At 42.9% G+C, this 25,347-nt stretch overlaps 1 protein-coding gene and 1 non-coding gene across 2 annotated transcripts in view; one reads left to right on the forward strand and one right to left on the reverse strand.

Moving 5' to 3' along the window:
* LOC126203191 (putative ankyrin-containing lipoprotein Lxx09580) overlaps nucleotides 1–25,347 on the reverse strand; it is a 65,531-nt gene that overhangs the window by 29,287 nt on the left and 10,897 nt on the right. The gene's annotated exons all lie outside the window — the stretch shown is intronic.
* Trnar-gcg (transfer RNA arginine (anticodon GCG)) lies at nucleotides 74–148 on the forward strand. The gene has a single exon. It is a non-coding gene; the product is annotated as a tRNA-Arg (tRNA).

Raw genomic sequence — 25,347 nt, forward strand, 5'->3', positions numbered from 1 at the left:
TTCTGCCAGTATCTCGTCTGGTAGGAGACGAGATACTGGCAGAAGTAAAGCTGTGAGGGCCTGGCCTGAGCCGTGCTTCGGTAGCTCAGTTGGTAGAGCATTTGCCTGCGAAAGGCAAAGGTCCCGAGTTCGAGTCTCGGTCGGGCACACAGTTTTAATCTGCCAGGAAGTTTCATATCAGCGCACACTCCCCTGCAGAGTGAAAATCTCATTCTGGATGACATATTTTCTTTCTTTGTGTGTGAGGAATGTTTCCTGAAAGTATGGGCGTACCTTTTTGTAACACTCTGTATACTTTTACAAATAAATTCATAAAACTTTGTGACCATGACCAGGAAGGATTGAGGACTCACACTCATCGCAGTGTAAGTTCAAAAACGTAGCTAAATACCTTTTTTTACATGTGAAATTTCATCATTTTTTCACTTATTGCTTGCTGCATTTGTTGCTATAGGTACACTTTTCTTCCTGAGTAAGAGAGATTCTTCGGCGAATTTTTCATAGCATACAAACAGTAGTTACAGGTGTATGAAACTCTAGAATTTCCCAAATCTATTAAAAAACTGTGGAAAACCTAGAGATAATTAATTATAAAACTTGATTTTTTTCTAAAAATGAAGTTTAAAATGTAACAGTTCATTCATTTCTTCATAAATTAAATAACTTCTAGAGTTTCATACGCCTGTAACTATGGTTTGTATGCTGTGCAAAAGTCATCGAAGAATCTCTCTTACTTAGGAAGAAAAGTGCACCTATAGCAACAAATGCAGCCAATAGTAAGTGAAAAAATGATGAAATTTCACATGTAAAAAAGTGTTTTTTTACGTTTTTGAGTTTCCACTGCTATGAGTATGAATCCTGAATCATCCCTGGTCATGCTGTTAAAGTTATATGAATTTATTTGTAAAAGTATAGACAGTGGAAATTAAAATGTCCTGTGGTGCCTCTCCTGCTCCAAGTCGGCCCGTTTGATGTGCTACCCCCCTTAAGGGAGCTCGGGTCGCGAGTTCGGCTCTGCCAGTCAGTTAGAACGCGTCTGGAGCGCAGTCCGGACCTGCCAGTCGGGGAGTTGCAATGCGGCACTGGTGCAGTCTGGTTGGACCAGCAGTGAGGTCTGCACTGACATGGCTCGCCTGGCCATTGCCGCCAGACATCACTTGTCCCGGGCCACGGTCTCGGTGGATCGGCGGTCGGTCGTCCTACCGGACGACGCGTTTTCGCTCGCCGATCGTTCACCAGTCGGCTGTGTGTGTGTGCATCGACTCCCGATTTGTCTTTTTGTGTGCTTAGTTACTGTTGGGTATCGTTCAGGTCTTCGTGCAAGTGTTTGTCAGGTTGTGTGTGTAGTTGGCGTTATTTCCACTGACGACTATTTTAGTTGTTGTTGGCATTCCGAGGGCAGTCGGTCGGTTCGTGCGGACCAGGCAGGATATCTCCGCGCGGTGCAGTCTGCTGGCGGTCCCTGCGCAGTGTTGGAGGGTGTGAGGAGCTGTCCGATGGCTACGAGCTTCGTGGCTCACCGACCCAGGACGTCGAACTTGAGTGTGTTTTAAGTATTCAAGCTGTGGTGTCACTGCCAGGCACCACACTTGCTAGGTGGTAGCCTTTAAATCGGCCGCGGTCCGATAGTATACGTCGGACCCGCGTGTCACCACTAGAGGCAAAGGTGGAAAAATGGGCCCCTGCTGGTATTATGGGCCCCTACATATTTGGAAGTACAGACCATGAATTCTAGCGGAGAGCACATGAGCTACTAGAACTAGTTGCCAAACTTCACTGTAGAGTATGCAGACGTACTAATTGTCAAGGTTTGTGAGTAGTTGTGCTGTGAATTTTTTCGCTGTCATCAAAAGTTTGAAAGGTTAGTGTTTATTTGAATAAAACTCAAATTTCTAACATGTTATTACTAAAACTAAGGTAACGTACGTATTTGGCTTGTTGTTGGGATCCCGTTTTACATTAATTAACGTCGGTTGCGAACCAAACTAACCGTAGGCAAAATTGTTTTTCCCAAGATGTCGAGGGTGGATATATGGGCCCCTTTTGCTGCTGGTATTATGGGCCCCTTAAAATCAATCAGATTTTATGGGACCATGTACAAATATTGCTTCTCTTTATGTTTCAGATGCCTCGAAGACATCTTGTACCATCAAAAAAATCGAAACGGCAATCGTGGGACAAAGAAAATATGTCAACTGCTATTGTAGCTATTAAAGAGAAAAAAAATGGGGTTGAAAAAAGCGGTTAAAGTGTACTCTGTCCCTCGTTCTACGCTCCAAAGGCTTTCACGAATCGATAAACCGGTCGAAGAAATAGTTAATATTAAACTGGGCCGTCCACCGGTTTTACCACAGGGACTTGAGGACGAACTGGTTAAATATCCTCTCATTATGGAATCCAAATTCTACAACCTTACCAGAAATGACGTCAGGCGCATGGCCTACCAGCTTTGCACAAGAAATAAAATCCCTCATCCATTTGTAAAGGCCGAAGTTTCTGGTCGAACTTGGTTTGACCATTTTATGTCACGGCACAAAAATATTCTGTCTATTTTGAAGCCATCCGCAACTTCGATTTCACGTGCTAATGAGTTTAATAAACAAGTTGTCGACAATTTCATCAGTTTACTTGAAGCTGCGTTCAGTAACTACAAATATCCTGCAGACAAAGTTTTTAATGTAGACGAATCAAAAAATGGCTCTGAGTACTATGGGACTTAACTGCTGAGGTCATCAGTCCCCTAGAACTTAGAACTACTTAAACCTAACTAACCTAAGGACATCACACACATCCATGCCCGAGGCAGGAATGGAACCTGCGAACGTAGCGGTCGCGCGGTTCCAGACTGTAGCGCCTAGAACCGCTCGACCACCCCAGCCGGCAGACGAGTCAGGTCTTAGTGTCGTTCAAAGAAAAATTTCTCGTGTCATCGGCCTCAGGGGAAAAAGGCAAGTTGGTGCATTATCTACAGCTGAAATAGGATCGCTTGTAACGTGTAAAAAGATGCTTATGTGTGTGACTATTGTGAATAGACTAGGCGTAGGTTGTGAAAATCATCCCACCAGTAGACTAATTAACAATGGTCAGAGTGAATCTTTCTTTCATTACATACAAAAATTAAATAAAACTATTTTTTTCAAATTTTTGTTTCTTTTTATTTCAAACTACCTTGGGGCCCATATTACCAGCACAAATTCTTGACGCAACAAAATGCAGACTATCAGGAAAAATAAAATTTTGTTTCAACTATTAAAAAGTTGAACCAAAACACGTCGTAACTATTTGCTGGACATACTAGAGAAATGCTTTATGTTAATTTCAGGTGATTATACTAAAAATAAAAGGTGTTATATAAAAAAAACAAAGTGGGGGCCCATTTATCCACCTTTACCTCTATCAGTGATTGCAGACCGACCGCCACACGGCAGGTCTAGTCTAGAGAGACTCCCTAGCACTTGCCCCAGTTGTACAGCCGACTTTCCTAGCGATGGTTCACTGTCTACACACGCTCTCATTTGCAGAGACGACAGTTTAGCATAGCCTTCAGTTACGTCATTTGCTATAACCTAGCGAGGCGCCATATTCAGTTACTATAATTACTATCTTCAGGAATGTATTCTGGACAGATAATGTGGTGTCACCGCCAGACACCACACTTGCTAGGTGGTAGCCTTTAAATCGGCCGCGGCCCGGTAGTATACGTCGGACCCGCGTGTCGCCACTATCAGTGATTGCAGACCGAGCGCCGCCACACGGCAGGACTAGAGAGACGTCCTAGCACTCGCCCAAGTTGTACAGCCGACTTTGCTAGCGATGGTTCACTGACAAATTACGCTCTCATTTGCCGAGACGATAGTTAGCATAGCCTTCAGCTACGTCATTTGCTACGACCTAGCAAGGCGCCATTATCAATTGCTATTTATCTTGTGATGCATGTACCGTCAGACCGATGTTCACCAATTATGGATTAAAGTTAAGTATTCCAGCAGCTACGTACTTTTCTTGCTAGTATAATTACTTTACCTGTTCCAGACCTCACACCATCCTGCGTGAGCGTAACGCGTGCCCTTTCGGCTTCCTCTCCTAGTGGCTTGGCTGTCTTGCCAAGTCATAACAGATAATATAATGAATCATGTACCGTCAAGAGCGACGTTCATCATTAACCGATTAAAGTTAAGTATCAAACTAATTACGTCCGCTTTCTGAATTCTCATTCCTTGTCATGTTCCAGACCTCACGTCAGTATAGTTCTTCCCTCCTCACGCCAGCCTGCGTGAGCTAAAACGCGTACATTTCGGCCTCCACTCGTAACACGGTGTTGGCTCTTCTGCTAACACGAAACAAGCCACATCCATTCATGTTGTGTGGTTCGTTTCGGTGGTTCGCTGTGGTGGAGGTTTTCCTGTGAGCGACACCGTTTGTATCACTGAAATTTAGCCGCTGTGCGGCGGAATTAACTATATTTGTTGAGTACAATTGGAGTGCACCAGCGGAATTTTCTGCCTTGTGGCCGTTAGTGTTCCGGTTACCTACCCTGGCCACTAACGTAATTTCAGGCAGTGTCCTTTCCTCACCTGTTGTCGCTGTCACACGCGGTGTGTAGTTTTGACAGCTTAATACTTATACATATTTGATTGTGGTTAATTGCGCCCGTAACATTTTGTGTGATTTCTCATATACTGATAGTTGGCTGTCCCTTCGTTGGGTTCCAACAGATCAAGTGTAGTTGGGCTCACCACCTGTCTCACCTAAGTGAACGCCGGCCGGAGTGGCCGACCGGTTCTAGGAGCTACAGTCTGGAACCGTGCGACCGCTACGGTCGCAGGTTCGCATCCTGCCTCGGGCATGGATGTGTGTGCTGTTCTTAGGTTAGTTAGGTTTAAGTAGTTCTAAGTTCTAGGGGACTTATGACCTCAGCAGTTAAGTCCCATAGTGCTCAGAGCTATTTGAACGATCTCCCTGGAGGCTTCTGAGTGCCGTTTTCTGTGTTGTCCTTCTCACCGGTGTTTAACTGTCGCTTTATAATCTATCACAGAAAATGATTTAAAGATTCCTGTTTTTACGGGAATTTCTGAATTTTGAAAAATCAATTGTGGGCCTCAAGCCGCTTAAAACCTTGTTTTTGAAATTACCCTTTAATCAAAAACATTGTGGCCTTCTGCCTTAAAAGATTACGGTAATATATTTTAAAATTTTCAAATTTAATTGTGGCCCTCAACCGCTTGTGTTGCACCTTGCATATGTTTGTTCTTTCTACTTTTGCCTCGAGGCTTTCCAGCCCAGCTGTGATACCATATATATTTTAATTATTTTATTTGCTATTTTAACTGCACTTTCTTATTTTGTTGACTTTTAAGATTTCTTGTTTGGCGGCCTTTAGCGGTGAAATAATTGCCTTTTTTCGAATCTTGTAGTTCTAAAGGTTCGGCTATGTGCAGTTTCGGTTTAAAGGTGTTATTAAATTATAATAAATTACAATTTTGAGTGAACCTGGCCAACACCTGACTTGGCCCTTTCCACAATCCTAATCACCTGTTCTGCCCCGCGGGTTTAGAGGGTGTCTCAGCAGCCATATCACATCCTAACCATGCCAAATTCATGCCACAGCTGAGTAGCCCTAAATCTCTAATTCTGTCGCTTAAGGAATTTCCTAATTTTTTTTCGTCTACATCTACACAGATACTCTGTAAATCACATTTAAGTGCCTGGCAGAGAGTACATCGAACCCCCTTTACAATTCTCTCTTAATCCAATCTCGTACAGCGCGAGGAAAGAACGGATACCTATACCTTTCCGTACGAGCTCTGATTTCCCTTATTTTATCATGGTGATCGTTTCTCCCTATGTAGGGCGGCGTCGACAAAATATTTCCGCATTCGGAGGAAAAAGTTGGTGACTGGAATTCCATGAGAAGATTGCTCCGCAACGAAAAACGCCTTTTGTTTTAATGATGTCCATCCCAAATCCTGTATGTTTAGTGCCTGTTCTTTGAACGACGATTGCCCTTTACTACGTTTCACTGAAGACGGGATTTGTAGCTCCATGTCGGACAAGAATGATGAACTACATAGCTCAAGATCTGTTTCAGTTTCACTTTCAGTTGTTAAGCACGTGTCGTCGTCACCGTACTACTCATGTACATGGTCCGCACAGTTGAACGTATACGACACCACGCATTCCACTGACTCACCTTACAGAAACGCTAACATTCATCTGCCACGCCTTTCCCACTCTCCAAAAGTCCTGACGAAGTGTCAACTTCGGCAACTGTCGTTGTAGAGATAATGCAATGTTTGTTTTGTTTATCGTTGCCATTGCTCTATTTTGTCTCAACATCACTAGCACTGTAGCACCAGCACTGTAGCACTTTAACTATGCAAAGTAGCCTCATGCTGTGCTTGCCATTGGATACCTGCAGACCCGAGCAGCCAATACTGTGGCTGCGTGGCAGACAGTATGTGAGGGTTGAATGCGGTAAACATCGCTGACCTTCTGCAACCTCGCACTCAAGGAGTTCCTTGTCAGAAATTTATCCCTCACATTAAGATCTATATTTGATAACAGCAGACTTTCCTTGGCCGGGAATGTCGTTTATAGCCGTAGTAGTCTACTTATTTATCTTCTCCTCGCTCCGTCCATCATGGACTAATTTACTGCCTACTTAGCAGAATCCCTTAATTTCATCTAATTCGTGATCCCAAATTCTGATGTTAAGTTTCTCCTTGTTCTCGTTTCTGTTACTTCTCGTTACATTCGTCTTTCTTCGATTTACTCTCAATACATATTCTGTACGCATTAGGCTGTCCATTCCATTTAACAGATCCTACAATTCTTCTTCTCTTTCGTTCAGGACAGTAACGTCATCAGAGAATCTTATCACTGATATCTCTTCACCCTAAATTTTAATCCAACTCTGGAGCCATTCTTTGATTCCCGTGATCGCTTCTTCGATACGTAGATTGAACAGTAGAGGCGAAAGGTCACATCCCTGTCTTAGACCCTTTTTAATACGAGCACTTCGTTCATGGTCTTCCAGTCTTGATTCGTGACACGTCTTTCCCTGTAGCTCAAAATTTCGATCGTTTTGCACCCTCTTAAATTATCTACCTATTTTTTCCAGGTCAACAAATCCGACGAACGTATCTTGATTTTCCCTCAGTTTTCGTTCGATTATCAACCACGACGTCAGAACTGTGTCTCTGGTGCCTTTAACTTTCTCAAAGCCAAACTAATAGTCATCTAACAGATCCTCAGTTTTCTCTTCCATTCTTCTGTACGTAATTCCTGCCAGAATTCCTGTCAACAACTTGGATGTATGAACTGTTAAGCCGATTGTGCGATTATTCTCACTCTTGTTGGCTAATGCTATCTTCAGAATCGTATGCATGATGTTTGGTAGTCTCATAGTATAACGCCAGTCTTATACATTCTACACATCAACCTGAATGGTTGTTTTGTTGCCGCTTTCCCCAATAGTCTAATAAATTACGATGAAATGTTGTCCATCCCTTTTGCCTTATTCGATCTTAAGTCTTCCAAAGGTCTTTTAAATTCTGATTACAATACTGTATCCCCCATCCCTTCCCCCTCAACTCCTTTTTCTTCTTCTACCACTTCATCAGACAAGCCCTCACCGTCATAGAGGCCTTCAGTGTACTCCTTCCATACATCCGCCCCCTCGCTGCATTTCACAGTCAAATTCCCGTTGCACTCTTAATGTTAGCGCTCTTACTTTTAATTTCACCGAATGTTGTTTTGAGTTTTCTATACGCTGGGTCAGTCCTTCCGACAATCATTTCTTTTTCGATTCATGCGGCCACTTCTCCTTAGCTTCTCTGTAGATCCTATGTATTTCGTTCCTAAGTGACTTTCATTTCTGTATTTCTCAATTTACCGGAACATTTTGTACTTCCTTCTTTGGTCGATCACCTGAAGTATTTCTTCTGTTATAAATGGTTTCTTCGTGGTTACATTCCTTGTACCTATGTTCTCCTTGCCAACTTCTGTCGAATATACTTTTTAGAGCTGTCCGTTCCTCTACAACTGAACTGGCTCCTGAGCTATTCATTATCACAGTGTTTATAGCCTCAGAGAACTTCAAGCATATCTCTTGCGCATTGATTCTTTCTGACTAGTCTCTCAAACTTCGGCCTGCCCTTCATCGTTCTGATTTGAATCTATATTACAATCCAATATCTGATTTCAGAATCCCTGTCTAACTATGATGTAATCTAAATGGAATCTTCCTGATTTTTCTAGTATAGCTCCTGCTCTTGCGATTCTTGAAATGAGTATCCGCTATTACTAACTGATACTTATGGCAGAATTTAGTCTTTCTCCTCTCTCGTTGTCAAGCCAATACTCTTCCATAATTACTTTTTCTAGTCCCTACTACTTTATCATTGGCTGTGAAGTCGAAAGAGGAAATTATAAAAGGGCTGTTAAATGATATAGACGCTTTGAAAAGTGAAATACGACTATTGACGGAAGGAAATAAAGACCTGAAGCGTCAAGTAAATTGTAATTGTATGAAAACACCTGTTGTTCTGGAGCATACACAAGAAAATGAGCGAAATATTAATAATGAACAAAGTCGCGAAAATGGGCGAAGTGATACACTTCCGCAGTCCTCGAAAGAATGTCTAACATATTTGGAACAAGTTGAAGACTTTAAATCAAGGAATAAATATAATTAACAAAAGTGACACAACTAAAGATTACACAAGCAGCGCAGTAGTGAAACGAATCCCCTTAAAGAAGAGTTCCTCGTTATTGGCAACAGTATGCTGAAAAACATCGAAGTATCAAACACATAAAATGGTGTACGTCCTCAGAAAATGAATAAACATCTGAACATCTGAGTTATTAAACTCGGAAGGAAATTCAAGAGACGAACCAGCTGGAGCTACAAAGCTAAATTCCTACATGAGGGTACGAATTCCCTTCGAAGCAGTAGCTAAGAAGAAAGTGTCACTGAGGCAAGAAACGTGATTCGAAGAGCAAGACACCTCTACAAAGCTTCTAGTATTGTAATAAGTGCCATGATATACAGAAGGTCAGTGAGCAAAACAAACATAGCAAGAATAAATTCCTGAATCAAAGAGAACTGCAACAGGTTAGGAGCTGCGTTTATAGATCCTAATAAATTATTAATAAAGGTCTGGGAAAAGATGATTTACATCTTAATAAATTGGGTTCCAAAACACTTAGCAAAATGTTTGCTGATACTTATCAAATAATAAAAAACAAGCGAAACTAAAAACTGCTGATTGGGATGTTGAAGAACCTTAACGACTTCTGAGCAATAGCAAACATAAAATTTTAAATAGAACTGAGTGTACATATAGCATGCACTGGCTTAGCGAAGGAATAGTAAAAATCTTAAGTAAAATTGAACACTTTAAGGTAGCTACCAGCTTTTCTAGGAAAAGTAAGTTTCGTGGAGCTTCATGCATACTTATTCATTCAGATCTAGATTACCATGTAAGGAGTGACTTCAACTGTTTAAAGGGGTAGTGTATTTTTTATGGTTGCTGTGTCAAATTAAGGAACCCAAATATTGTTATAATCTCGATTTATAAAATCTTAGGGAAAGTCACAATTGAGCGTTCCTATGTAAATTTCAGTTTTTTCAGCAGCACCTTAGTAAAGAAAAAAAGAAGGAAATTGTTATTGCTGTGGATTTGAATATCAATGGGTTCACCGAAAACGGTGAAGCATCAAAATTCATTGACTCAATAAAAAATACGGTTTCAAATCAAATTTTTCAAAATCAATGAGCAAAATGCTCAGTCAGCTACATGTATTGACAATATTTTAACAAATAACGTTTTTGAAGATCTGATCATTCAGTACTATTCATTGAATTGCCTGGGTCACGTAAGGAAGTTCTGTGTAAAAAGGTCTATGCAAAATGAAACTTTAATAGGGAAAACATGATTTCATTTCGTGACAAGCTGAATGAGAGAGAATGGTAGTTTGACAAAAACATTTAAAGCACTGCAAATTTTGAAACATTCTTAAGTAGTTTTTTAAATGTTTTCAATGAAACGTTTCCACCTGAAACTTATTTTAGTAAAGCTTCAAAAAAATTGAATTAGATCACTAAAGGTATAAAAATCTCCAGTGCCAAGAAAAGGCAGCTACATGATGAACTAAGATATAATAAAAGTTCTCATTTTGTTGAAATGAAATTAGATTTAAGAAAGTTGTCAAGGCAGCTAAGCAAATGGCAATCAAAGGCAGTGTGGTCAGTTGTGAAATCTGAATAAGGTATTAAAGCATCTAGTCATGAAATTTGTAAAATCAAGCCGCGCAGGATTAGCCGAGTGGTCTAAGGCGTTGCTGTCATGGACTGTGCGGCTGGTCCTGGCGGAGGTTCGAGTCCTCCCTCGGGCATGGGTGTGTGTGCTTGTCCTTAGGATAGTTTAGGTTAAGTAGTGTGTAAGCTTAGGGATTGATGACCTTAGCAGTTAAGTCCCATAAGATTTCACACACATTTGAACATTTTGTAAAATCAAGCTTGAAGATAAGGTTATTGTAAATCCAGCTCGAATTTCAAAATGCTGCAATGAATTCTTCATTAGTGTAATTAAGTCATATATCAATGTTTCAGATTATGACTATATAGTATGTCTCTTTGGACTTGATCTAATGTCTGAATGCTTCACAAAATTTAAAGTGGTGTTAGTGACAGAAGAAGAAAACATTATGTTAACACTGAAAAACAAAAAAATTTAAGATTGGTATTGGATGCCCACCAAAATTCTCAAATTTGTGCGTAAGATAATAGGACACCTGGTATCTTTTATAATAAACCAGTCTTTTGAACACAGATGTTTTCCAGAGGTACTAAAGTATGCAGAAGTAAAACTGCTGTTCAAAAAAGGGTCAAGAGAGAATATGGGAAATTATCATCCATATCTCTTCCCCCAGTACTTTTAAAAGTATTCGTAGAAGCTGCTGCCATCTCCAGAAAAAAGTTTTATTGAAGAATATGCGATTATTTTGAAAACTCAATTTGTCTTCAATGCGGAAAAACACTACAGATGGAATAAACAAGTTTGTTGATAAGATTAGCTTATCATTAGACAATCAGAATTAAGTGAGCGGGATCTTTTGTGATCCCACAAAAGTTTTTGACTCAGTAAATCGTGCATAAATCATGCACTTCTTAATCACAAACTTAACATGTGTGGAATTAGGGTTGTGCTTTACAGTGGCTTACTTCATAACTGTGCAACAGGAAACAAAGAGTGGTTGTCTCTACAAATGCAGCAAATTATCCAAATGAAAGACAGCAACGCAAGGCGTCCCTCAAGGTTCTATCCTAGGACCTATTTTGTTTCTATTCTATTTGGATATTTGTGGTATGGTCTTACGGGACCAAACTGCTGAGGTCATCAGTCCCTAAGCTTACACACTACTTGATCTAACTTAAACTAAGTTACGCTAAGGACGACACACACACCCATGCCCGAGGGAAGCGGGAGGACTCGAACCTCTGATGACGGTGGGCGGGGGTGGAGTGGGAGGAGGAAGCCGCACATACCATGACAAGATTCCTCAGAACGCGCGGCTACCTCGCGCGGCGTCTATTCTACATTAATAACCATCAATCAATATAAATACCCCATCTGTCTTATTTGCAGATGACACAACTGTATTAATTGAAGAACAGGACCCAGAAACTATTCCTGTCAGCATCATCAATACAATAGATCATTCAGAAACTTGGTTTCATCTCAATGGATCAATCCTAAACATCCCAAAAACCCATGTGGTCCAGTTCGGAACAAAACATTCAGCATCCCAGGAAATTAAAATAAATCACAAAAATCGAAATCTAGAAAAAGTGGATTCTGTGAAATTTTTAGAATTAAACCCAGATAACAATTTAAACTGGAGTAAACATGTTGAATATCTATGAAACACACTATGTAGCTTTGCATTTGCAATGCAAGTGCCACTGAAATGAACACAAAGAAAATTGCATACCATAGCTACTTACAGTCAGTTATAAGGTGTGGTATTGCTTTTTGGGGAAACTGGAGCGAGTTAAAGTGCATACTGAAATTACAGAAAAAAATTGTTGGAAACATATGTGCTCTACATTCAAGAAAATCATGTCACCCATTATTTGAAAATCTGAAATTGCTAAGAGTGCCCTCCTTTTATACCTATGATATTATAATTTTTTTACATAACAATTTAGAATTATGACAGGAGAACTGCTTTGACCACATTTATAATACAAGAAATAAAGAAAGTTTTATGCTGCCCACTCATCATTTAAAATTATATGCTCCAGCTCCCTAGTACATGGGAATGAAAATTTACAACAAACTAAAAGTCAAGAACATTCTGAGTATGAACCTAGATTGACAGAAACGAAAGCTGCACAATACCTCAGTGATGCTCCTACTCAGTTGAAGAATTTATGAACGATGAACTGAATATTTGAGCAAGATGTAGCTTATCAATTGTCTTATTATGAAAACATGTGAAAGTATCTTTTGACAAAAAATTAGATGTTTAAATCCTCTTATTAACTATAATTTTATATCAATGAAATTGTATAAATCATTCTCCCTTATCCATTAACGACCTTTTGTCACAAAAGATCTCCCAGGTGGGTCATACAATGTTGGATAATGACACATCTTCTTAAGACGTGATTGAGTAATAGAGTATATGAGATAGGCCATACACTCCAAATAAAAGTCATCAGCAACGATGGCTGAAGACTTCTGGCATAAGAAGTCGCCATCATTCTGCCAACAGCCGTGTCAATGAGGGCGGAGGAGCAGAGAGGTTCAGGGCATTCTCTTACATATGGGATTTTAAACGGAGCCCAAAAGGTGGACGAATCAGTAATGATCAACGGCATAAGAATGCAGAAGGCAATGGAAACCACTGCATTAAAGACGAATAACGTGTTTCCGCTTGAAAAGTGGCTTATAATTTAAAACCAGTCGTGTTGATCCCTCCATCGTCAAAAGATTTCAGACTGGTCGACCATTCACATCTCTGGGAGGAGACTGCCAAGTAGGAGCTGACTGAAACTTCCAGGCAGTTTAAAACTGTGTGCCGGACCGAGACTCGAACTCGGTCCAGCACACAGTTTTAATCTGCCAGGAAGTTTCATATCAGCGAAAACTCCGCTTTAGAGTGAAAATCTCACTCAGGAGCTGACTGTGAGATAGAGACTGAATAACCAACGAAACGCTAACTTTCTACAAGTTGGGATATGGAATGTCAGAAATCTGAATGTGGTAGATAAGCCTGAAAATCTGAAAAGCGAAGTTCAGATGCTGAATCTAGATATAATGGGGAGTCAGTGAAGTGAAATGGAAAGAAGGCAAGGATTTCTAGTCTGGCACATATAGGGTAATGTCAAAAGCAGCAGAAAATGGCATACTTGGATTAGGAAAGTAGGGCAGAGAATGAGTTACTGTGAAGAGTTTAATGATAGGGTTGTTCTCATCAGCATCGACAGCCAACCGATGACTATTAAGAGGGGCGGGGAGCTGGGCGAAATTTGGAACAAATTTACGGAATAATTGTCCATGCCAATAAACCAAACTATTCCCCTTTTGAAACTTCCTGGCAGATTAAAACTGTGTGCCGGACCGAGACTCGAACTTGGGACCTTTGCCTTTCGCGGGCAAGTGCTCTACCAACTGAGCTACCCAAGTACGACTCACGCCCGGTCCTCAGAGCTTTATTTCTGCCAGTAGCTCGTCTCCTACTTTCCAAAATTTACAGAAGCTCTCCTGCGAACCTTGCAGAACTAGCACTCCTGAAAGAAATGATATTGCGGAGACATGACTTAGCCACAGCCTGGGGGATGTTTCCAGATTGAGATTTTCACTCTGCAGCGGACTGTGCGCTGATATGAAACTTCCTAGCAGATTAAAACTGTGTGTCGGACCGAGACTCGAAGAAAAACTGTGAGGACGGGGCGTGAGTCGTGCTTGGGTAGCTCAGTTGGTAGAGCACTTGCCCGCGAAAGGCAATGGCCCCTACTTCGAGTCTCGGTCCGGCACACAGTTTTAATCTTCCAGGAAGTTTCATATCAGCGCACACTCCGCTGCAGAGTGAAAAACTCATTCTGGAAATATTCCCCTTTTATTCCTTGGGGATGGGAACCGTCTCAAGGCGGATGTGCGCTCTTGGTCAGTCCTGATTCCGTCTTCTGAAACAAGATGCACCAGGTAGGGGGGCAGATGTCTAGTTAGGGTGACTTTTGATGGTTTAACCATTAACCCAGCTGTCCAAAGTCGCGATAACACCACCTGAGTATGACACACTTGCTGGTGTAAAGAACTATTACAGACGAGCCTACAGGTAGTTACACATACACCTAACACATGGTCCACCAGACGAGACAAGACCGCTGCCCCACTTGATAAGCCAAAATGAACCCAACTGAACTCATACAGACCCCAGTCAGTACAAAAGTCAGTTGCCTGGAATCCTTAATAAGCGCCTTAATAAGCACATTAAAATAGCTGGCTTAAGTGAAACACTTGAAACAATCGTGCAAATCGGACAACAGCACGGATTCAAGAACTACCTTTTGATAATTGACCACTGGCCAAAAATCCTTGCCTTGTCCATGGGAACGAGAAACACTGGCAACACATAAGGTGACGTGGATAACCTCTGATAACCCAGTCCGTCAACATTTGTTTCACTTCCTGCTGCAGTATCCTCATTTTGGGGAGGGCGGGGGTTACAAACGGTGTGGAGCTTGCCACACAGAGACATCGTCCAATAAACGAATTTTATATGGAATTTCGTCCATTACGCCTAAATGTTTAGTGAGGAGATCAGGATAGTCTCCCAGCGGGGGACCTGACCTTGCTCAAGATGGTTAACGAGGAACACAGATTGGCATAAGTAATTTGACCTTGCCATTGCTATGACAAGAACAAAGGACCTTTTTTGCCCAAGGATGAAACTTGAAGGAAAAGGCCTTACTGTCGAAATCAAGCACCAACCCTTTTTTGCTGAATAAAGTCGCAACTGAGGAGTTGTTGTTGTGTGTGGTCTTCAGTCCTGAGACTGGTTTGATGCAGCTCTCCATGCTACTCTATCCTGTGCAAGCGTCTTCATCTCCCAGTACCTACTGCAACCTACATCCTTCTGAATCTGCTTAGTGTATTCATCTCTTGGTCTCCCTCTACGATTTTTACCCTCCACACTGCCCTCCAATGCTAAATTTGTGATCCCTTGATGCCTCAAAACATGTCCTACCAACCGATCCCTTCTTCTAGTCAAGTTGTGCCACAAACTTCTCTTCTCCCCAATCCTATTCAATACCTCCTCATTAGTTACGTGATCTACTGATTTACTGAGGAGTAAATGGACAAATTCTCAACGTCGACCAATTTAATTGGCCATGAAAAATTACAAATGGGAAGTTTCCTCTGCACCTCACCTACTTCAGTAATGTTCTGGGGATAAGCGCCTTGTCGCATACTCCTAGGAGCTAGACACCAGCTGAATTAAAATACTCTGTTTATGAGGTGAAGTTCTGGCCGCACTCTGTGTACTACCTGGAGCATAGCGAGTTTGATCTCGAAATTCACAATCAGGCATTAAGCTGGGTCGTGGCCTGTCTCAGGAAAACTGGTAGAACTGCTAGATGGGCGATGCGCATAGGGTGCGGCATTTAAGAGGGGCTGCCAGCCAGATGGTCGACGCACTTAGCCGAGTGTTTCGGGAGAACGGCGAGGAGATAACAGAGAGTGACAAAGCATCCAAGGAATTGGCTAGTGCTATCTTTACCCAGTGCCGGAGCTCTTTGCTGATTTCGGCGTTAAGTAGGACCAGAACCACGAACTGGGCACTATTAGGAAGTGTCTGCTCGCTGGGAAGCAAGTGCTGAGGTATTGTTGATTAAAGGAATTTTGTCTCGTCAGTTTGGGAGACCACCTCAGCCAAGAGTTTGTTTGCCTGTGGAAGTTGTTCTGTCCATTTTCCCCCATTTTCATGACTCTTTCCTAGAGGGCCATTTCGGGTTTCACCATCGCTAAAGTGAAACAACACATAACTTTGCCGTCGCTGAGTAAGAATGTCCAACGATTAGCGGTGGAGTACGAGGTATGTAAAATGAGTCGGCCTGATCAGTTTTCTCAAGGGACTTCTCCAATCAGAGAGCGAACGACACACTATGGACAAGTTATTCATTGATTACATGGGCTCCTTCTCCAGGGAATCGTTATATCTTGGTTGTTGTGGATGGCTTTTCAAGGTTCAGATGGCTTATTTCTAGTAGGAGAGTTACATCCGCAGTTACTATCTACCTACTTTCTAAGGTGTTTTCTGTATTTGGTCCACCCAGGGTCTTAAGTCAGTGACAACGCTCCAACGTCAATGGGATGTCTGTTAGCGCTAGACACACAGGAAGATGGCGTCATGTAGCGGACACTGTCGACTGTTGATGAATGCCGTACACTGGTAAGGTGCAGTATTTGTATCTAGAGAATTTTTTTTTAATGAGCAGTCAGTCTTGACGCTATTCCAGTACTGAATGGCTGAATGTAGTTTTATTAAAGCCACGTGTGATCATTTCAGCGTATGCTGACCTAGGTCCTGGTTGTCCGAACAGCCGACAAACTGTTCTGGTGCCTCACCGGCCGGCCGATTTGACGACAGGAGAGGAAGCGGGCGCTGTTCTAGGACCTCATTGGGACCACTGTCCGCCCAAATAGCTCAGTGATCAGCGTGGCGAATTGCCGTCCTACGGGCCCGGATTCGATTCCCAGATGGGTAGGAGATTTTCTCCACTCAGGGACTGGCTGTTGTCTTCATCATCATTTCATCCCCATCCGGCGCGCAGGTCGTCCAATGTGGCGGCGAATGTAATAAGACCTGCACCAAGGCGGCCGGACCTGCCCCGCAAGGGGCCTCCCAGCCAATGACGCTGAACGCTCATTTCCATTTCATTTCCATTGGGACAACTAGTCCGTGCTCAGTTGTGGTTTCGAGTCGTCAGTCAGTTCTTACGCTTATTGCGATGCTCTGTCCTGAGAATCTTCTTCGTTTTCCTTTCGTCGATAAATTAGCCCTTGCCTGCTTTCCCCTCCTAAAATCAACCCTCAAGATTGTGCAAACAGAAGGGTTTCAAGTTATCAGGCAGTTACTAAATTTCACGAAGGTAATATCTATTGCAAGTTTAGTTAAGTACAGGCATATACAATTTATCAAATATTTAGGCCGCTACAGGCCTGCTTGTTATCACTGTTTTTACATTTGTTGTATTCCTGTTAGCCACCACCATGGCCTAGTTGTTTTGAAGCGGGGCATTTACCAATTGTTTTGGAAGAACTGTAAAATATCTTTATCTATTTCTGTTGAAGGGAGTATATCTAAGGGAGTATATCTAAGCCTTTGGGGACTCTGTATTGATCTCTACTTTGTTGTATTACCTAAAAGTTTCAAGGCAAATACCAGCCCTCTAGCGCTTGGTGATTATTGATTTCGAACTTGTAAATTTTTTAAAGAGGGAAATTTAAATTCTAAGTCTTCTGGCGCTCTGTGATTATTGATGTGGATGTTGTAATTTTTCTTTAAAATAAAGTGATAAATTTCAATGTAAATTTTAAGCCCAACTGGCGCTCTATGATTGTTGGTTGTAATTAACTGGCTTTTCACTTCATTCCATTCTAAAGGAAACTTTTTGCGAAATAAAACTAGATGTTGTAAACCATAAATGATCTTCAACCTGGGGCTTGGCCCTTCAATAAATTCCTGCCGTCACTAGTGAAAGAACATTTTGTATCAGCGTTTGGGTTGCATCTGTCCAAACATGGCGGACGCTTGAACGCCACAACCACAACGTGCTCCAGCCTCAAGTATAGGCGAAACATCCATCACCAAGCGTCCCCCTTCCTCTCCACTTTCCGGTGACCATGAAGACCAGCATCACTGGCCACTAGCAGCAACTCCTCACAAGTGCCTTCTGCTACCATTGGCACAAGTGCCTTCTGCTACCATGGGAATTGCGAAAACTCTCCGGCGCCCCCACCTCCAATGATGTCATGATGGGCACCACCGGCCACCAACCCTTTGCTCATCCAGTGGTCGATGGGTCCTGGTCGTTACCCATTCCTTCTTTCCGCCCCCGCCCCCTGCATTATATGAGGTGCTTCCTCCCATAAGTGCCCGTTTCGTGGGGGAGTGACCTGGTATCTCTTGAATCCTCTGAGAAGGATCTAGAGCTCAATAGGCGATAGAGGGCACTACGGCCGTGCTACACTTGCACGGTGAACATGCCACTGTCCTGCCACGTGGGTGCGCTGGTCAGTACCACGACCGGTATTTTGGCAGCTGCACTGTGCACGGCCAGTCAGTTCAGCGTTCACACTTGGTATACTTCGCTATAGTATAACTTTTGAATAACTAACTTGCATGCCACCCAGTTGTCCTCTCTGATTCTGTCTTCGGTTGTGACTTCGCTGCTCTTGACTTTGTCATCGTTGTGCCGACTGCTTTTCTTAAGATTGTCATTGTCCTGGTATGTTATCGTGTCCGTAATCTGTCTGCCATATTTTGTTCTTCGTGCCGTTGGGTTGGATTCCTCTTCTGTAGGCAGCTGTTCCACCTGGGTGATCCCGATATCTGGCTACTGCAGATATGGGATTGAGGACGAGCAAACAGGAAGTTATTTAGTAGTTATTGGCTCGCTTGCTGGAGCAACAGCAGCAGTTAATGCAGCAGCAGCAGCAGCTCCAGCTAGATTTGTTACAAAAATCGCTTCACATCCAGGCGTACAAACTCAGAGCTCAGGAGACGCAGCTGCACCGGGCTGCAGAAACTCGTGCTACTCATACCTCTGTACTTCCTCCGTCGGCCGGCCGCGGTGGTCTCGCGGTTCTAGGCGCGCAGTCCGGAACCGTGCGACTGCTACGGTCGCAGGTTCGAATCCTGCCTCGGGCATGGATGTGTGTGATGTCCTTAGGTTAGTTAGGTTTAAGTAGTTCTAAGTTCTAGGGGACTGATAACCACAGCAGTTGAGTCCCATAGTGCTCAGAGCCATTTGAACCATTTTTTCCTCCGTCGTTCCCGCCATTCAATGTGGCTAGGGAGGACTGGGACACATCATTGCGTCGCCCGAAACAGCATTTCTCGGCCTTTCATGTCACGGATGATACACTGCAGCGGTCGTTGTTTTTGTCTAGGGGTTCGCTAGTTGTTCAAATTTTTTAGTAATATTGAAGTGCTCTGAAAACAACAGATACAAAATCAAAATATATAAATATATATATAATATATAAATATAAAAAAATAGTGACCTGGTAGAATGACATGTTCAAACATTGTCCTGAAAGTCATTCTGAGACAAGTTTCCTATCTAAAAACGGGGGATGTAAATTTTGGCCTTAAGACTGGGAAACGTTGCAGATTTACTATCCTTCAGATTAATCTACAATTTGTAGATTTGGGTCATATTCAACAAATAACGTAATGTAGCTGTGCGATGTTTTAACTTGAGATAGTTACAGAACGAGTTCAATAAGGCAATTTGGAAGCCAAGACTATTACCAGGTCTATTAAGACTTTCTGAGACTAAAGTAGTGGTTTAAGCTTATACCAGGTACACTTGATAACCACCGCCTAGTAGGACATTTCACCACCGTTTACAATCATAATTAGGAAAGTTGTGAGATATTCTAGGTTATAGTAGAAACTGTTCTTATTATGTAGGCGAGTGAGCTCTGTGTTAGGGACGACGACTGCTCCCTCTGCCGTCGGCGCCAGCGGCGGTTGCCGGGCAGCGCAGCGGTAGTACAGAGGGAAGGCCACAGCACAGCACGGCCGGCGTGCTAGTGAAGTGTCGTGTCGCACGCGGAATTACATTGTCATTTACTGATGCTGTTCTCAATTTACTTTTCGTTTAGCGACTGAATGAGACTTGAAATGACTTTATGTACAAATTTATCTCATATATCGGTATTTTGCTTCATTCTTCTGTGTGCCACCTTAGTGGAATTCTGTGTGACTAATGGAATATTGCTTGAAGTTTCCACATTAGGCGAGTATAGGCAGCACTGAACAAAACAGCCAGGAGTTAATAACATAATTAGTGAAGCTCAGACAGAAAAGTATAAAACCTAGATGACAAACAAAAGCTGAACGAGGCGAAAATGAGCGTAAGGAGAGCAATGATAGAAGCGTTCAATGATTTTGAAAGTAAGACGCTGTCAACCGACCTGAGTAAAAACACTAAGAGATTTTGGTCGTATGTAAAATCAGTAAGTGGGTCAAAATCGTCTATTCATTCTCTCAGTGACCACACCGGCACCGAAACGGAAGCTAACAGAGAGAAAGCCGAAATACTGACTTCGGTTTTCCGAAGTTGTTTCAGCGTGAATCACGGTACACAATGTGGCAATCCGATGGGAGAGTGTGGGTATGGCGAATGGCCGATGAATGTCATCTGCCAGCTTGTGTAGTGCCAACAGCAAAATTCCGAGGCGGTGATGTTATGGTGTGGTCGTGTTTTTCATGGAGGGGGCTTGCACCCCTTGTTGTTTTGCGTGGCACTATCACAGCACAGGCCTACATTGATGTTTTAAGCACCTTCTTGCTCCCAAAGTTGAAGATCAATTAGGGGATGGCGATTGCATCTTTCAACACGATCGAGCACCTGTTTATAATGCGCGGCCTGTGGCGGAGTGGTTACGTGAATTTAACATCTCTGTAATGGACTGGGCTGCACAGAGTCGTGATCTGAATCCTGTAGAACGCCTTTGGGATGTTTTGGAACGCCATCTTTGTGCCAAGCCTCACCGACCGACATCGATACCTCTCCTCAGTGTAGCACTCCGTGAAGAATAGACTGCCATTCCCCAACAAACCTTCCAGCGCCTGACTGAACATATGCCTGCGAGAGTGGAAGCTGTCATTAAGTCTAAGGCTGGGCCAACACCATATTTAATTCCAGCATTACCGATGGAGGGCGCGACGAACTTGTAAGTCATTTTCAGCCAGGTGTCTGGATACTTTTGATCGCATACTGTATAAAAGGGAACGACAGGATGTATTGTTGTTTTTCTTTTGACTGTTGTGCTAAATTTACTTTTATTTCTCCTTCACTTCAGGTGCTACTAGTCACTTCTCACGTTCACCATGTCAACAAGGACCTGAGGTTCATGTAAACAATTAACTGTAATTGGTGTTAAAACATTGCCTGTTATCTTCAGTCTCTCTTTACAGCCATCAAGTTCAAGCGGTAATAAATTAAGTATTGACAATTTTGTTTAATATGGGAATGTCGTGTACTTTAGGGTAAAAAATCACTCAATCCAATAATTCATTTAAAAGTCATTCTGATATAATTTAACGGTACTGATGAGTATTAGTCCCACATTGAAAGAAAGCTGTTTTATATTTCATTCTAAGAGTATCTGGCAGGTTTGTGTTTCTATAGTCTTCATCTACACCTACATCATACTCGGAAAGCCACCTAATGGTGTGTGGCGGTGGGTACTTTCGGTGCCACTATCTGACCCCTCCAACCCTGTTCCACTCGCGAATAGTGCGTGGGAGGAATGATTGACGGTAAGCCTCTGTATTGCCTCTAATTTCTCGAATTTTCTCCTCGTGATCAATACGCGAGATGTATGTGGCGGGGAAGTAATATGTTGTCCGACTCCTTCGGAAAATGTGCTGTCCCGAAATTTCAATAGTAAATCTCCCCGTGGTGCACAACGTCTCTCTTGTAACACCTGCCAGTGGAGTTTGTTTAGCATCTCTGTAACTCTCTCTCTCTCTCCGGCTAAACGATTCCCTGACGAAACGCACCGCCCTTCGTTGTATCTTCTCTGCCTCCTCTATAAAGCCTACCTGATAGGGATCCCAGATAGGTGTGCTCAAGAATCGGGCGAACAAGCGCCTTTTAAGCCACTTCTTTCGTGGATGAGTTCTAGGCATGTAGTACTACTCTGCAGCAAATCGCTCTGAGCACTATGGGACTTAACATCTGCGGTCATCAGTCCCCTAGAACTTAGAACTACTTAAACCTAACCAACCTAAGGACATCACACACATCCATGTCCGAGGCAGGATTCAAACCTGCGACCGTAGTGGTCGCGCGGTTCCAGACTGTAGCGCCTAGGACCGCTCGGCCACGCTGGCCGGCTATCACGCATTACAAAATCTGCCATTGATGCTAGGAGATCTTATGAACAATGGCCCCATAAATGCGAAAAAGACAGTGATGCCATTTAGTAATTTCAAGTTTTGGAGTTTGTGTTCATCAGTATGTAGACACAAGCACAAACGTGTTGACTGCAATTATCAACTTCATAATTTTAATTGTTTATATATCTCTTGTACATCAAAAGGAGTTATACATACAACTGTAACATACTGCCGTAATGCTGGAAGGGTTTCCAGGGTCGTGTATACCAACAATGTATTCGTAAAACAGTAGCTTCTCGAGTTGTCGTGTTTCGCTTATTACACTGCAGAGCCAAAGAAACTGGTACACCTGCCTAATATCGTGTAGAGGCCCCACGAGTACACAGACGTGTCACAACACAACGTGACATGGACTCGGCTAGTGTCTGAAGTAGTGCTGGAAGGAATAGACACCATGAATCCTGCAGGGCTGTCAACAAATCCGTAAGAGTACGAAGGGTAGACATCTCCTGTGAACAACGCGTTGCAAGGCATCCCACATTTGCTCAATAATGTTCGTGTATGGTGAATTTTGTGGCCAGCAGAAGTGTTTAAACTCAAAAGACTGTTCCTGGAGGCACTGTGAAGCAATCCCGGACGTGTCCCCACGCGTCCCACTGTCCTGCTGGAATTGCAGAAGTTCGTTGGAATGCGTAATGGACGTGAATGGATGCAGATGATCAAACATGATGCTTATGTACGTGTCACCTATCAGAGTAGTATCTAGACGTGTCAGGGGTCCCACATCACTCCAACTGCACACGCCCCACACTATTACCTAGGCTCCACCGGCTTGAACAGTCCCCTGCTGACATGCAAGGTTCATGAGGTTGTCTCCATGTCGGTACACGTCTATCCGCTTGACACAATCTGATACGAGTCTCATCCGACTAAGCAACATGTCTCCTGTCATCAACAGTCCAATGTCGGTGCTGTCGGGACCAGGCGAAGAGTAAAGCCTTGTGTCGTGGTGCAGTCATCAAGGGTACGCGAGTGAGCTTTCGGCTCCGAAAGCCCATATCGATGATGTTTCGTTGAATGGCTCGCACGGTGACACTTGCTGATGGCCCAGCATTGAAATGTGGATTAATTTACGGAGGGCTGCACTTCTGTCATGTTGAACGATTCTCTTCCGTCGTCGGTGGTTCCGTTCTTGCAGGATGTTTCTCCTGCAGCAGCAATGTCGAAGATTTGATGTTTTACCGGATTCCTGATATTCACGGTAGACTAGGGAAATGACCGTACGGGAAAATCCCCACTTCATCGCTGCCTCGGAGATGCCGTGTCCCCTCGCTCGCGCACCGTCTGTAAAACCATGTTCACACTCAATTAAATCTTGATAACCTGCCACTGTAGCGGCAGTAACCGATCTGACAACTGCGCGATCTTGTTGTCTTCTATAGGCGTTGTCGACCGCTGCGCCGTATTCTGCCTGTTTTCATATCTCTGTTCAAATGGTTCAAATGGCTCTGAGCACTATGGGACTTAACATTTGAGATCATCAGTCCTATAGAACTTAGAACTTCTTAAACCTAATTAACCTAAGGACATGACACATATCCATGCCCGAGGCACATATCTCTGTGTTTGAACATACGTGGTTATACCAGTTTCTTTGGCGCTGTATATTGCTCTACTTTGTACAAGTAAATCTTTGTAAAAATGACATTGAAACATTCCACAGCTTTGCTACAATTGTTGCCGTAATGATACATGGAACATCAACACATAAATAAACAAAATTCGAACTAGATTAGACTATAATACTAGCTGCATTGATATACTGGAACTCAATTATGTGGCAAACTTCATGAGTCACATTATTACAAGGCGACGGAGGGCTGTTACTATATCACGCAGTAACCCTACCAAGGTGAGGTAAGTTAGTATCAAATTAATTTCTTGGACCATGATGTGCTGAACGGAACCCGATAGTGTCACACATCTTTTGATAATTTTTGTCTTTCCCGATCCTGTTACTGATTTTTAAAATTTTCTTTTAAATGCAGTTTTGTCTCTCCCACATGCCGATGTCTACAGAAGATTTTCTACTGGACATTTAATTCTATTTTTCCTATTTTGCTATGGGTATCAGCAGCGTCAGTCCTTTTCTTTTACTAAGCCCCTGCTATAGACGAGAGCATGGCGGCGTTAGTATCAAGTGAGAGGGTGTTCCTTGCTTTCGCTCGGAACTGGGGAAAGTTCGCAAGTCTTCCGTGTTCCCAGCTGGCGGGCACACGCCTCAGCGGCACAAGCCGGGTTTCCCGCCTCTTTTGAAACCGAGTACTTTGATTGGCCCCGTCGAATACCATGCCGATGTTCCTAGAGCTTTCTGCAACTTGTCGTTGTTCAGGGAGAGCCTAGGAGCAGTGGTTGCTTATGCTGTCGCACCCGCCTTGGTTGGGCTCAGCGGCCCACGCTTTTTGGCATGAGCTGGGGTAGATCGGTTCCCGCCCCACCATAAAGAACTGACCCTGGACACGTAACCTGGGGGAAGCCTGTGAATTTTTTTCCAGAGACAGACGGACACTGGCAGCCGGTGAGCAGACACATTGCTCATTGAACGCGGTGTTCGATGTTAAATTGGTTTGAGATTTTACATGTTAGGTCACGTTCATACCTGATGGTACCAGCACTCTCAGGCGCTAGTGAGAGATTTATTTTAATTATTTCACTTTCCCGTCTCAAGTTTAAATCTTTAGTGTGGAGCTTACAATGAGGAATTCGATTCCTTGTGTAGTCTTGTAATAGGACACGTGATCACTATGAAACTTCGAGCCAGTTCCCTTTTGCCATTATAATGCAAATAGAATATAGTATCAATTCTGATAGCTCTAAATTCAGTCCTGAGTGAATTTTATGATTTTTTTTCCTAGCAATGGTATCAAACGCCACGGTGTCACCGCTCATTCCAACTTTTTACTCTGATCTCCCTCTTCAGAAGCAGTTCAAGCCCATGAGTCTATTGAACCCCAATGGTATCGAAATGGTGCCAAATTAATAATTCGTAGCTCCTGGGAATTTCCTGTAATGGGCGTTGTTAGTTGTTGTCTCTCTGTGATCCCCATGTGCGTGCATGATGGCAGGTTCATTCTAAAGTAAATCTTTCTTCCAAAGTTACGAAGAGGCTAACGGTGCTCATTGCCCGTGCAG

Source organism: Schistocerca nitens, chromosome 9 (genome assembly GCF_023898315.1).
Source record: "Schistocerca nitens isolate TAMUIC-IGC-003100 chromosome 9, iqSchNite1.1, whole genome shotgun sequence".
Classification (NCBI taxonomy): Eukaryota; Metazoa; Arthropoda; class Insecta; order Orthoptera; family Acrididae; genus Schistocerca; species Schistocerca nitens.